Source organism: Microtus oregoni, unplaced genomic scaffold (assembly GCF_018167655.1).
Source record: "Microtus oregoni isolate MIOR12 unplaced genomic scaffold, Mior012 000032F_ref0000030, whole genome shotgun sequence".
NCBI classification, from domain to species: Eukaryota; Metazoa; Chordata; class Mammalia; order Rodentia; family Cricetidae; genus Microtus; species Microtus oregoni.
The window spans coordinates 16,068,699-16,081,097 of NW_024543091.1; positions in this window are offsets into that span (position 1 = coordinate 16,068,699).

Below are 12,399 nucleotides of genomic sequence, written 5' to 3' on the forward strand. Positions count from 1 at the left end.
AAAAAAAAAAAAAAAAAAAAAAAAAGTCATAGGCTGGCTGAATTACCCCAGAGAAATCCACAGTGAAGTATAGAATGAGCCTGGGGTGCTTTTCATCTGGAAAGGGGCTAACAGCTTGTATTGGCTTATAACCAGACTTAAAGCTTAGATCCCCGTGCAGCTTGCAAAGGGCTCCGAGAAAGCCAGCCAAGCCCGGAAATGTAAATGCCTCTGCGTGCCGACTTACCTACCAGTCAGGAAACCAACCTGACTTTGAATTGCCCTAATTCATTTCCGTTTCACCACCTTTATTTTCATGACACTGAGCTGAGATGGAAAAAAAAAAATCCCTCTCTGTTACAAAATGTAAGAAATGGCTCCTCTCTGACAACTGTTCATGCAGTCATGTGACGTCCTGCACATTCTGAAGTTATGGAAAACTCAGCCACCCTTATCTGACAGCAGGTGGGTAAGGCTGAGGCTGTGTCCCAACAAATCAAACTAATGGCACCTTCGATTTCCAGCTCGGCGACTTGGTGAAGGCATTTTCTCTTCCAAGTTTCTGCAAGGGACCAGAAGGATGACTCTGTGGTTTGGAGTCCTTCCTGCGCTCCCAGAGGACCCCAAGGCCACTACGAAGAACCATGGGACAAAACTCACAATCACAGACCCAACTATAACTCCAGTTCCAGGGGTTCGGACACCATCTTCTGGCCTCCACAGGCTCGGCTTCTCGCCTCCACATCCACACAGACACAAAAATAAATAATCAAACTTTAAGTTAATTTTGCTTGGACTCAGTCATTTTCTCTGATTCACACCACAGTCTCAAATCTTTAAATCACATCTTAATTAAGTGCGGAGGAGGGTACAGCATATTTAATCCAAAGAACGCCGTGCTGGTAGAGACGCTTAAGATGATGAAGAGGCTCCGTGGAAATCACTCATTATGTAATAGGGAACGCAAAGGGTTGTTTACCCTCAGAAACTCAGGAAGCCTCTGCACTAGAGAAAGCTGGAAGGAAAAGGGGGACAAAGGAAGCAGGGACATCATGGGTGGGTGGAGTTTTCACGTATGTTGATTTTCACTGACTATCTGTCTGATGTTTTCAGATTACACTCTTAAGGAAGCATCTCTTCATGGTGTACGGGAGAGCTGTTTGCTAACTTGCCCATTGTTTTCTCAGCCAGGTTGATCTTGATGCTATCTTGGATGTCATCTTCCAGACCTCAATAGTGTTCCCCCAATTGTCACAAGCTTATGTCCCCAGGAACCAAACCATTACCAAAACTTCAGACTTGATTCTGTCTCTACTGTTGGTCAAGAAAGAACAGGTGGAGCCTGGCGGTGGGGGCACATGCCTTTAAACCTAGCAAGAGGCAGGTAGATCAAGACTATCCTGGTCCACAGAGTGAGTTCTAGAATAGCCATGATTACACAGGGAAACCCTGTCTCAAAACAAAACAAACCAGGAATTATACACAACGGGCAAAAGCCCCTCAGGAGAAAGTCTGCTCCCCTCCTCCCTGCATGTAGAACTTTGAAGCCTCTGTTTCAGAATGAAAACCCTTCCCCTCCTTGTCTGATCCACATCTCCCGGTCTCAGGAGCTGCACTGAGCAGTGTGTCTCAGTTTTCCATTGTGGCGAGATTTGATTGGAGCATATAACCCAGGGTGGTCAATCAGAGATTCTTCATCATGTATGGGAGAACTTCCCAGAACTTACTTGAGACTAGATAATTTCTCTCCGGGTAGCAAAATCCCAAACACTTTGGGCACATATTATGGAATAAACAGTATTAGGCATGCGCTGTGGAGTAAGCACATTTCCCCCTCATCCATGTGAACCATTTAAAGTGGAGAAAGCCCAAATGCAGGGTCAGTAAGAAGATAATGAGCCTGGACACCATCTTGCTTCCTGAGCTGCCCTCTGCCTGCAGGACTGCTGCTTCCCCACCTGGGATCCTGTGACAGCTTAAACACCTCAACTCAAACTACGGCATATTGATTTCTGTCTTTACAATCAAAAGCATCCTTACTGATCGTGTTCTTCCCTCAGCTGGGACTCTCTACTGTGTGCGTGTGTGTGTGTGTGTGTGTGTGTGTGTGTGTGTGTGTGTGTGCGTGTGCCTGTGCATGCTTGCAGGTCAGAGAACAATCTCCACTGTCATTCCTCAGATACTGCCCACCTTGATTTTATTGAGACAGGGTCTCCCCAGGCCTAGAACTAGATTGTCATAAGGCTAATCTGGCTGCCCAGTGAGCCCCAAATACCCACCAACTCACAAGAGCTGGAAATGCAAGCACGTAAGCACATGCCATCACACCCAGCTTTTTTTAAATGTGGCTTCCAGAGCTCAGGCTCTGGTTCTTGTTTTTGCAAAGCAAACAACTGGCTGGGCTGTTTTTGCAGTCCCACAACACACCCGATGTGACCCAGCCACCCCTCTCCCCAGAACCCTGCCTCTTCTGTTCCTCTGCCTGAAATGACAGCCTTTCCACTCAGCTCCCTCCCCAGTCTTCACATGCAAGCGAAAATCCTGGCTGCAGGAGCCTGCTTACCCACACTCCCACTGCTCCCATCCACAGCCCTTCCACACCAACACCCCCCACGTCCCCCACCATTACTCCCTACACTTTAGTTGTGGCCTTGCATATGATTAAAGCACCCCAAGACAGCAGCTCCTGGGATGCCAGGAGCACTCTAATCCACACTAGCCAGAACTGGCTTTGAGCTTCCCACCCTCCTGGGAAGCTGGAGGAGCCAAACCTCACTGCTGCAGCCTGAGAAGATGCCCTCATTAGGCCTGCCTGCCTGCATTCTTTATTTATGTGGATTTTCCGTGCATCCAGGTTAAAGGCGGGCTGCGCCCAGCATCCCCTTGCCTAATGAGGAACAGCGGCATTGGGGGAAAATGTAGAGCTGGTGACTTTCTGCCTTAAAGGGGACAGCATGCCCAAGGAGAGAGCTCTTCTGTCTGGAGAGAGGTGAACTCCCTCCTCTGAACACTGAAGGCTTTCTAAAGAGCAGCGGGTGGGCAGGGTTCAATCTTCCCCTGGCTGAAAGGAAGAGCAGCTATGGCCGTCTCGTTTACATTGCATAAGGCTCATAAAAGCCACCTAACTTAAGTGATAGTGATTTTTTTTATAAAGATTGTATTTTATTTTTTTAATTGAAGTGTGACATCATCACACTCATGATGACGTGAAGGCCAGAGGAGGGCGTCAGATCCCCTGAAGCTGGAGTTAGAGCAGGTCCTGAGCTGACCAGCGTGAGTGCTGGGAAACAACCTCAGGTCCTCTGGAAGAACAGCAAGCACTTAACCGCTGCACCATCTCTCCGGGCTCTTAAGTGGTATTATTATCTTTAATTTGTAGCTAAACAAACCTCTGTACAGAGGGTGAGCAACCTGCTGAGGTTACACAGGGACGAAGGGAGACTCTGAGGACAAATCTGTTGTAGGAGGTGGTTTGTTTCGTTCCCAGCTGCTCAGCTCCGAAATAACTACACAGAAACTAATTAATCATTAAATCATTGCTTGGCCTATTAGCTCTAACTTCTTATTGGTTAACTCTTACATCTTAATTTAACCCATCTCTACTAATCTGTGTATCGCCACGTGCCTGTGGCTTACCGGCAAAGTTTCAGCATGTCTGTCTCTGGTAGTGGCTCTGTGGCTTCTCTCTGTCTCTGCCCTCTTTCTCTGAGCATCCAGAATAGTTTTTCCCGCCTAAGTTCTACCTTGCTATAGGCCAAGCCAGTTTCTTTATTCATTAACCAATAAAAGCAACACATAGACAGGAGGACCTACCACACCACAAATCCACTCTGCCTGGTTTCATCGAATGTCCTCTAAGCAATAATTTTCACAGTGTGTCCCCCAGGACAGTAGCCTGCGCATCTCAGGTGACACTCATAAATGCAAACTCTCAGGACCTGTGCAGACTCTCTAAGCCACTCTAGTGAAGAGCTGGGCTCCAGGAGGCCTCCAGGTGACACTAAATCACACTCCGAAGCCCCACTTCTCAGTGTGGATCACCATCTAGGATCCAGCACTAGCTGGGAGCTGATTAGACACAGACTCTCAGACCCCGCACCACCTGTACTGAGTCGGCACCTGTGCTGTGTCTCTGTGTGAGCTGTGCGTACAGGTTCTGAAACGTGATACCTTACCATAAAAAGCCAATGCTTGGCTTTTGACATAGAATAACTCTGCTCCTAGTTGAAGCTCAGGGAAAGAGAGAAAAAAGGGGAGGTACTATACCACTAGATAGGAGGAAGGGTTACAAATGATAGTAATTTCTGTTACGTAGGAAAGGAAAATATCCAGAGTCATCAGGCACACGGGCTTCCATGGCAGTTTCCAAGAAATTTTATTTATATTTTATATATATGAGGGTTTACCTACATGGGTTTGTGTGCACCTTGTGCCTGTGAGCCTGAACAAAGGAGCAGGTGTTTGTGAGCTGCTGTGTGGATGCCTGAGTTCTCTGCCAGAAAGGCCAGTGCTCACCCTCTGAACCAGCTCTCCAGCCCTTTAGCTTCCATTTTAACAAATGGTGATAGATTTCTCAGAAGCAACTCCACAAGGAAGAGGAGGCTAAAGCTTTCAGAATGCTGACCTGCACGGAAATGACCAGAACAGGTGTGGGCAGACCGCTGGAGGGTGACGGTTATCGTAGGAAGGTCCGGTCACCAGAGTCAGGGTCCCAATTATTTTCTTTCTTTCTTTTTAATTAAAACAATTTGTTTAGTGTGTGCATGTGCCATACCATGCAGGTGGGGGTCAAATGGAAACTAGGGGAAATTGATTCTCTCCGTCTACTATATAGGTCCTGGGAATCCAACCCAGACCTTCAGGCTTGGTCACATCCACTGAACCATCTCACTGGCTCCCTCCACCTCCTGTGATAAGTCTTGCTAGTCTCATACTGTTGCTCGTAGCTGGGGGTGGGGCAGTTGATCACATAACAGAAGAGGCATGGATTATTTGGTGACATATTCTGAATCCCCTCATCAGGTGGGAAGTGACCAACATGTCTCACAAGGGCGCGGTTTGGCAGCTGCCGATCCTGTTGCTACAGCAGTGTGACAGTCTGGTGGTGGTTAGAGGAGAGGTAGACTGGCCCGTGAGGACCGCCTCTTCAAAGGTTTGCAGACGTTAATATGTGGTGTTTACTCAAACAAGAGGCACTGCACCACCACGGTGCTATTTACTGCTGAGTAGTAAAGATTGTCTGTGAGAATAAACACAAGTTGGAAACCGGTGGGATCTGACTTCTTAAGCATAGGTCCAACTGGGTATAGATAGGTAGGCGGGCAGATAATAGATAAATGGTTATAAATACATGAATATGTATGAATAGTCAGAAAAATGGTCAACAGTTCTTTATTTTTGCTTACATGTTCTTCTAATCTTTTTTCCAATGGCTCTACCTTGTTTTATGACAACTTTATGAAAATCTTGTAGTAGCTGGAAAGATGGCTCAGTGGTTAAGCTGAGCTGCTCAGTGGTTAAGCACCTGCTGCTCCTCCAGAGGACTGGAATTGGTTCCCAGCGTTGATGTTGAACAGCTCACACTAACTGTAGGGGATCTTACAACCTTTTCTGTCCCCCACGGTCACTTGCCATACATACATGCACACGCACACACACACCACACACAATACTTTTAAAAAGTTTTTTAAAAAGTTATGAGGGTGTCATTTGCATGCACACACACACATGAACACGCACACATGCATGTGAAGGACAGAGCTTGATATCAGACGTCTTCTCCAATCACCCTCCACCTGATTTTTTGAGAAAGGTTCTCTCACTGAACCTGGAGCTTGTTAAGCCAGCTGGACTGTGCTGTCCAGTGAGCCTCCAGGGTCCTCCTGTCTCCACCTCCTCAGGGCTGGGCTCGTGGGTGTTTGCCACCATGTCTGACTCTTAATGTAGATGCGGGGATCTGATCTCAGCCCTCATACTTGTGCAGCCAGCCATCTGCCCAGCCGTTCTTAAAAATCCTATGGAATTTTTTTTTTAAATTTTAATTCACACTAACCAAGAATATCTGATTTCTCCCAAAGAACCAAGCGTTTGGGTTCCCTATTACTTCAAGCATTTGGAGAGAGACATTGACGCAGGGGTGTTCTCTGTGTCTCAGATGGTCCCTCCTGCTGAGCACTGCCAATGGCACAGAGGGTTCTGGAAGCTTGATCTGATAAGCGTGAAGACTGTAGCACTTTGTCCTTTATCAGCTGACCCCAGTTTGCCAACAATTTTATCCTCAGGTGCCAGATCTTCTTTGAACGGTAATCTTCAGGCGTGTCTATCTGTCACAGGGTCTGTGGCTGCACTCCGCTTCCTTCTCTTTGAGCTGTGGCTCTAACATACTAAACCCTCGAGAGCCAACCAGACCCTGTTACATGTTTTCTGAGCCAAAGATAGAGGAAGGTTGCCTATGACAAAGGCACATGGTACCCGGGCGTCCTCACCAAGATGGCCACACACATATGAAAGCCCTGTACACATCCTTTCCTAGTCTGTCCTCAGGACCCCGAGTATGTTACACACTGGAGACATGGCTGCAGTCAGAGCTCCACAGACAGGAAGCAGTGGTGTCAAATAATGACTTGATTAAGAAGTTTGAGTTTCAGGACCCCTCTCTATGAGAGAAGGAGGCCACAGATGGCAAGGCAGAACCAACTGGGGTCTCCTACCTACAGCGAAAGGAGGTTATTCAAGTTCACCACCTGGCTATGAGAGTCACAGATGCCGAGGCTGAGTGGCTGTTCAGAACGAAACTGCCTAATCCATCACCGTGGCTCCGAAGCCCCTACCTAACAATGTGATGCTCATAACAGCACATGGCCTGGGCAAGGAGGTATCGCCACCCCTCAAGGCCGCCATCTGGGTGTGTGTGGGATGGCCCTGTGCATGGTAGCCATGGAAATAGCCCAATTGAGTGTTGTAGGGGCATGTTGGTGGCGGAGTGGGGGGGGGGCACATAGAAAGCATGGGGTGTACCTACGTGTGTTGCTATCCTCAATACTGAACTGACTTGAGCCTTTCGAAGGCTGCTCAATCTCTGGAACCCCGCTTAACTTTCAGTGTCCTTCGCTTTGTTGACAGTTTTCATTTTAACATTAAAAACTGCCACCCAAACACCAAGACGGGAGTCCAGATCCCTTGCGTCCACATAAAAGACAGAAACAGCAACAACAAAAAACACACAACAAAACAAAACAAAAGCCATGACAACATGTATGTTTCATCCCAGCACTGGGAAAGCAGAGACAGGAGGATGCCCGGGGCTTGCTGGTCAGCTAGTCTAGCCAAAGCAGTGAGGGTCCAGGCTCAGTGAAAGCCTGTCTTGAAACACAGGTGGAGAGCGATTGAGGAAGACTTTTGGGATTGCATGGCCTCCACAGGCATACACATGGCATCACACTCAATACGAAATAGACACAAAATAACATTTTGAAAGTGATAATACTATATACCAATGCACACAAAACAGAGCTGTGGCTGAGGTAGGCTGAACGCCAGGCAGCTCCAGCCTCACTCTGACAGTGGTACAAGTGGCTGTCCCTCGCGTGTGACCAGAGGGTTTTGAGTATTTTGGTCTAATGTCTGCTGAGTTCCAGCGCCTGGGTGATGGACCACACTGCAAAATAATTATCTTCAGGGAGGAACCTAAAGCAAGGCTTCCTCGTGTCTTAGGTTGAAGTAATAAGGGCGGCGGAGCTGTGTCCCCAGCACCCCGGCCGCCTGATCGGCTAGCTTATGCCCCGAAATAACAACACACAAATTGTATTCATTTAATCACTGCTTGGCCCTTTAGCCCTAGCCCTTACTGGCTAATTCTCACATCCCGATCAACCCATCTCTAATAATCTGTGATAACCGGTCTTACCGGGAAGATTCTAGCCTAGTCCATCCTGGGTCGGAGCTTCATGCCCGGAGCGGGGCATGGCGTCTCTCTCAGGTGTCTGCTCCAGAGAGCAGAGCTGTGGAGTCTCTGACCTCACTTCCTCTTCCTCCCAGTGTTCTGTCCTGTTTTCTCCTCCCACCTATCCTCTAACAAATAAAATGGGCCAGGGCAGTTCCTTTATTAGCCAATGACCTTCCTCCATCATTTCCCCTTTTTCGGTTTAAACAAAAAAAAAAAAGCTTTAACTTTAACATAGCAAAATTACATATAACATAACAGTTATCAAGTAAAAGTTACAATAATCTTTATCATGACTAAGGAAAACTATAACTATAACTAACTATTCTTAACTCCATCAAAGACTCCAGAAAGATATAATATTACCTAAGTAAACAAGAACTAAGAAACTTCAAACTCTAGAAATGACAAAGACATCTCGCTGCCTGGACAGTCACCCAAAGTTCCTCTGTACCGTTGGGGCTTCCATCTTCAGCCTTCAGGCCCATGGTATCCAGCAGACATTTCCATAAAGCAGGAAAATTCAAAGTCAGTTCAGTCACTATCTGTTGTGTCCTGCAGAATGTCTCGCAGACTCTTTCAAAATGAATCAGGAACCCCGAAAGATCATCTCACCTTAGGCAAGTTCAGTAGTCTTCTCTCTGCGGGTTCTCTGTGTCCAGTTTATGCAATAGTCCAGGCAAGAACAGTTTCTTGCCCAAATGGCTATCAAACTCCATAAGGATCCTCTTTGATGCCCATCTTCCTCTCGAAGTAGATTGGTGCTGCCAGGAGCAGAGTGTCTCATTGTCATGAAAAGTCCTCAGTTATTAAAACATTAAATGTCCTATTCTGTAATCTTTGAAAGACATGAAGAATGTCTATCTAAAATATATCTACGCACATCTAGAAAATATTAACTAACATGACTACAAGCTTTACTATTATCGATGATTATCCATTAACAACCTATATTTCTTAATTATACAGTACATATTTAAATGAACTACACAATCACAATACCTTAATCAAAATCAGAAACACTTATACATATAACAAAATTGACCTTAAATCTCTATCAATAAAGCAAAATCTATACTAATGCAAATTATTCATACCTATATCATATCCCCCTTTAAATGTAAAAGAACATTTATAAACATTTTTTGGGAATATGGGCGCAGTTATTTCTCTCCAAACTGCTTCCTGCTGAATGGGGGCGTCGTTAATTAGGTCTTTCATGGTATAACCTGTGTGCTAGTTTCATCTCAGTTGGCAGTTGAGCGAAGCAATTTTTTGAAGGCGTTCACACCAACCCTTCAGGAGGGCGTGGTCCATCATACCAAATCGGAATAGAAGAAATGAACAGCGTCTCATCCTCTGTGAAAACAAAATAAGAAACTCCTTTCCAAAGTATCATGTCCTTAGATCCAAATTTCAAATTCAAGGCATTTTCAAAATATCTATGTTGGATTAGTTCAGCATAATTTATAAATAAATATCTTTTAGTATCTGTTGCTCCTTCCTCAGCATCTAAATGATTTAAAGAGAGCATAATAGCATACAGTATCAAGATTCTCTGTGTATTTTCCATCTTTGTGCAGCTTTGTTTTAACCTCTATTTTGTTTATTTTTACTTTTAACTCTTTGCTTTTTGAGACAGGTTATCTGTATCTTTGACCTGAAGTAACTCTGTAGACCAGGCTGTCTTTGAACTCTCAGAGATCCGCCTGTCTCTGCCTCCCAGGCATTCAGGATTAAAGGTGTTTGCTACTACACCTTGAACTCACAGAGATCTGTTAGTCTCTGCCTTCTAGGCACTGGGATTAAAGGCGTGTGCTACCACACACAACAACTCTCTTCCTTTTTTTTTTGTTTTTTACTTTAAGAACTTCAACTTTTAGTCTGCATATATTTTTAACACACTTTAAACCATTCAGAAATTTTCTTTGTCTTTGAATCTCTCTTTACTGTATATCTCTCTTTTTCTGACCACACGAGCCTTTAAATTACTGAGCAATATGGGTAGGATTAAAGGCGTGGCTTTGCCAGCTAGATCCAGTCCATTCCTTAGCTTTCCAGCCTCATGGTGGATATACAGGCTATAGCCATGTTTACTGCAACAACTGTATGGCATTTCAAGGTCCCTGCCAGCAAGTGAGCTACAACAGACAACACTCAAGTCCTCTCTCTGTAGCCGGCCCTCCTGCCTCAAACAGTCAGAGTTTGCCCTGGCAGGATGGCCCAGAAAGCCGGCATTTTTAAACGGCGCAGCTTTTTTCCTGCTACGGCTGAAAACCGAAAAGCATGCGTTCAGCTTTTCGTCAACACCATTTAAGTGTTTTGTGGCAGGACCTCTTAATGAGCTGCAGGCTTTGCAGCTAAAGCTGAGTCAGGAAGCCTCTCTTAAATGAGTAGCTTGCTTGCCTCTAGCAAGCAGAGTAGAACCGAGAAATTGCTGCTACCAAGAAACCAGGCACAATGCTTTCATTTTGTTCTAGAATTACTTTCCAAGCTGTCTCAGGCTTTATGTGGAAGCAGTTGTCCACGTGGGCGCCATATGTAGTAATATGGGGCGGCAGGGCTGCGTCCCCCACACCCGGCCGCCCACATGGCTAGCTTATGCTCCGAAATAACAACACACAAACTGTATTCTTTTAATCACTGCTTGGCCCATTCTCTTCTAGGCTAATTCTCACATATTAATTTAGCCCATTCCTAATCATCTGTGTGTAGCACCCCAAGGTGCGCTTACCAGGGAGATTCTAGCCTAGTCCATCCTGGGTCGGAGCTTCATCCCGGGAGCGGGGCATGGCGTCTCTCTCTGAGGCGTCTGCTCCCGAGCGAGCTGTGGAGACTCTGACCTCACTTCCTCTTCCTCCCAGTGTTCTGTCCTGTTTTCTCCTCCCACCTATCCTCTAACAAATAAAATGGGCCAGGGCAGTTCCTTTATTAGCCAATGACCTTCCTCCATCATTAGGTCACGTCAAAAACAGCAAGCCACAGTCCAAGGATGCCAATTAGGAAAGGTCAAAGACCCAGATGGCCCTGAAATAGAGCCAAGGGTGCGTGTGATGATCAACCTTCACTATCAACTTGGGTAGAATTAGAATCACCATGGAAACATGCCTTTGGGTGTGGCTATTAGGATGGTTTCGGGCAGATTTAAGTAAATAGGGAAGACCCACCCTGAATGTGAGCACCTCCATTTTATGGTCCATGGGGTCCTGGGCAGAATAAAGGAGAGGGTGCGTTGAGCAGCACCGACCACCCCTCTCTGCAATACAGGCAGCTCACCCTACCGACGCCACGACCCCCATCATTAGCACTGGAGTACCCTCCATCTGTGATTCTAAACCAATCCTTCCTTCAGTTGCTTTTTGACAGACATTTGGTTACCGCAAAGAAAAAAGTCACTAATCCTACAAGGAGATGGAAAAGTGGATGGTCTCACAGGGACAAGGATACAGGCAGTAAATCACTTCCTGGTTTGTATAGCACAGGGAAGCTTTTAAAGGCCCAGGTGTGACAGTCACATTTCACTCTGCAGTGTCTCCAAAGCACCACCTGTCCCTTGGCAGATGACTAACTGGACAGCTGGGGCGTTCACAGGGGGCAGCCTGCCGTGGACACAAGCGTGATGAACAGACCCAGTGTATCTCACACAACAGAGGCAGGTTATCTCCAACAGATGTCTTCACAGCTTACCTCAGAGAAAGTCAAGATTAGAGAGAACTCACCGACAGCGTCACTGATCAAAACAGACACTCTGGCACAGCCTGGTCAGCGGAAAGCATGAGGGAAACAAAAGCCGAGTTTTCCTCCTACATCGCAGTACCTAACACATCACCGCCAGGAAGACAGACAGCACTGAATAAATTCTGCTCGCCTTACTAGAAATAGGTGCCCTATGGAGTCATGAGACAGAAGCTCAGCCTTCAGGCTCATGAGATAGTATAAACCACCCTAAAGTGGACAACAGACACAGCGCATCGTCCAGTAAATGTCCTTTTAGTACACCTCCAGGTACCGAGATAGACTCTAACGCTGCACAAAAATCTGATTGTCATGAAACCAAGAGGCATAAGGTGGTGTTGAGCCCTCTGAGCAGATAAGCAAAAGGATGCTAGCCAAGGCTGGCTCGGAGCTCCAAAGTCATTGGACTACAACTTGGTGTAACACTGGCCCAACCCCATGTTAATCTTTCCGCACCAGGACTGGATTTCAGATGACAGAAAATGAAGAGACAGAGATCAGCTTGAAATCAAAGTCTCGTGGGTCAGGTTAGCTTCTGTTTAAAGTTCCAGGTGTCACCGAGGACAATTCATCTTCTTACCCCTGCATATCTTTGCATTCTTTTCTGCCTGTGACAAAAACCTGTTCCCAGTGTCCCAGTCTCTATACTCTCTCTGTCTCAGACAGCTCCACTTGGCCTTATATACTTTTGCTCGGAGGGTCAAATTTGTAAGGATGTTAACCTTTGTTGGTCTATCTGTAGT